We start from the raw sequence: 3,096 nt of genomic DNA, 5'->3' as shown, positions 1-3,096 counted from the left end.
CCAACTTCCCACTAGACATTACCTGTATGCCCATTGGTCCCCTTAAATTGAATGTGTCCAAAAAGGAACTCTTTATCAGTCCCCCTAAGTCTAACTCCACTATTCTATCAAGGGCATCATTATATTTCCAGTCATTTGGGGTTCACCCTTGACTCTTCACATGCGCTCAGCCCCCATTATTAACCAGCTGCCAAAGCTTTACCAATTTTACCACATCTTTTACCATATTCACCATATCTTTTTCTAACCTCATTTTACTACATTTACCCTATCTTTTACATCCATCCCTTTGTCTCCATTCATATAGCCACCACTCTAGGGGCAGCTAGGTGGTGAAGTGGATAGAGCACTGGCCCTGAAGTCAGGTCCTGAGTTCAAATCTGGCCTCAGACCAAACACTTGACACTTACTAGCTGTGTGACCCTGGGCAAGTCACTTAACCCCAATTGCCTAAAAAAAAAAAACAAAAAAAACATATAGCCACCACTCAAGTTCAGGTTCTCATTATCTCTTACCTCGCCTATAACAATAGTCAATTAATTGGTCTCTCTGTCTCCTGACTCCAATCCATCCTTGACACAGCTCCCAAACTAACATTGGTAAAGCATAGGGCCGGCCACATCATTCTTCTTCTTGAGAAGTTTCAGTGGTCTCTATTGTCCCTAGGATAAAATGCAGATTCCTCCATTTGGCATTTTAAGCCCTTCACAATCTGGACACAATCTATAGTCTATGTTATTTTCACTTTATTACCTACATATACCCTGTGGTCCAATGAAACTGGCTTACTCACTATTTCCCATACAAGACATTTATTTTCCACTTCTTCACCTGTAATGTTCTCCCTCCCAACTTCTGCCTGCTGGAATTCATAGTTCCCTTCAAGGTTCAACTCATGTTATCTCTTTTAGGGAGTCCTTTCAGATTCCTTCCAGTTTTTAGTGCTCTACCCCCTCCCTGAAATTACTCTGCATATATTTGGTACTCTCTTATCTATGTACATGTTGTTTCCCTCAGGAGAATGTAAATTCCTCAAGGGCAGGAGTGATGTTATTTTTGCCTTTATACCCCTAATGCCTAGTCCACTACCTTCCATGTAGTAAGTGCTTCATAAATGTTTGTTAGAGTGTTGAATTATATTATCCTTCAGGAAGGTCTGAGGTCGAGAGTTCCATTGGAAGCTCTGATTTCTTTTTTTAAACAAAAACCTCTTCCTTTTTAAAATATGCTTATTTTCTAGCTTGCTTCTAAACTGGCTACATATTACTCCAAAATGGATCACAGTATTCCTTTTTTGTTGTTGTTGGCAGCAGTTTCCAGTAAAAAAAAAAAAAAAAATGATATGTGTGATGGTTACTCCAGAAGCTCTTTGGAAACATGGCTTCTGCCTTTGTCTAATTCATCCAAAGTCTTTGACAAGGCACGTTCCCTGTCCAAAGTAGCATTAAATAAATATTGGCAGCTTGACAGCTTATGTTTACTTCAACCCATCATTCTTTTTCCTCTGCTGAGTAATTAACAAGATTTCTTCCTAGGCCTAGCCCAAATTTTGAAGGAGTTTAAATGTCAAATAAAAGAGAACTGTCAGCTCAGGAGCAGGATGATATATGCCATCTATAAACTTGGTGAACAGTCAAGACTTAGTAGGGACATTGTGGATTCTGCTCCTGGCAAGCTCTAAAAGAATGATCCCCTTAGTTACTCTTCCACATTCCAAAGGGACACAATTACTCTTTTTTTTTTTTTAATGGAGTCTATGAATCTGCCAAGCAGTACAGGTACTAGATGTCTGAACTACTGATCTTAATTTTATACATTGAATTGAGTTCTTCCTGACAACCTGTTGTCAAACAGATGTTTGTTTTTTCTAGTCCCCCCAGTTGCTAATGTCTCCCACACCAAAATTATGTAGCACCCCTATGGCATCCTCTTCCAATCTGCACTCAATCTACAGCGTTAAGTCCAGAGGGAGGTGAATGCTCCCAGAGCTGAAAAGTGGCACCACCATTCTAAAACTGCTTGTTATGAGCTATCACCAGTGTGCTTTCCATTAACAATCTGTCAGTAGACTCAATTGTTTTTTATAAAAGGCATTTGTTCAGATGGCATAGCAAGAAGAATGGTTATAAAACATTTCTGGGCGGGTTAGTGGGAGTGAGGCGGCAGCACCATGAAGGCCTCGGGCACCCTGAGGGAATATAAGGTAGTTGGACGCTGCCTGCCCACTCCCGAGAGTGCAGTGCCACCTCTTTATCGAATGCGGATCTTTGCTCCTAATCATGTTGTAGCAAAGTCCCGATTCTGGTACTTCGTTTCCCAGCTGAAAAAGATGAAGAAGTCTTCTGGAGAAATTATGTACTGTGGACAGATCTTTGAAAAGTCCCCTCTTAGGGTGCAAAACTTTGGCATCTGGCTGCGCTACGATTCCAGGAGTGGAATCCACAACATGTACAGGGAGCACAGGGACCTGACCACTGCTGGTGCCGTCACTCAGTGCTACCGAGATGTGGGAGCTCGTCACCATGCCCTGGCCCACTCCATCCAGATCATGAAAGTGGAAGAAATTCCTGCCAGCAAGTGCCGCTGGCAGCAGTCAAGCAGTTTCCTGATTCCAGAGTCAAGTTCCCTCTGCTCCACAGAGTTCTGCGTCAACAGCGCAAACCAAGCTTTACTACCAAGAGGCCCAACACGTTCTTCTAAGTGCAGAGACAAGGAGGCACCTGTTTTATTTGATCTGTTTAAATAAATTTCTCAATTGGAAACCCCCCCCAAAAAAATAAAAAAAAATAAAACATTTCTGCCATAAATCAGTGGTGTGCAATCCCATAAATATTTACAGGAATTGTAGGAATATTGGGCTCAAATTTACAATAAAATGGTGGTGAGGTATGTGGGTAGGATATATACGTGATAAAGGTAAATCACAATTCCTTGGACTATAGATTCTGAAAGTCCTCGCTCTCTTTGAAGAGTATCCCCAAACAGAATCCCTTGGATTCAAGATCTCTGCTGAGCAAGCAGGTGGCTCAAGTGGGTTCTCATGGGCTGCTTTCTTCCTCACATCAATTTTCTTCTCTCCTATGAGAGGTTATGTCC

General features: G+C 41.8%; 1 pseudogene; it reads left to right on the top strand.

The window, feature by feature from the left end:
* Positions 1–2,156: 2,156 nt before the first annotated feature.
* Positions 2,157–2,765, top strand: LOC114030585 (annotated as a pseudogene).
* Positions 2,766–3,096: the final 331 nt, after the last annotated feature.

The sequence above is a fragment of the Vombatus ursinus genome, unplaced genomic scaffold (assembly GCF_900497805.2).
Source record: "Vombatus ursinus unplaced genomic scaffold, bare-nosed wombat genome assembly UNPS02014962.1, whole genome shotgun sequence".
NCBI classification, from domain to species: Eukaryota; Metazoa; Chordata; class Mammalia; order Diprotodontia; family Vombatidae; genus Vombatus; species Vombatus ursinus.
The sequence above is the reverse complement of the archived record's forward strand: the minus strand, read 5'-3'. Positions and strand labels throughout refer to the sequence as shown.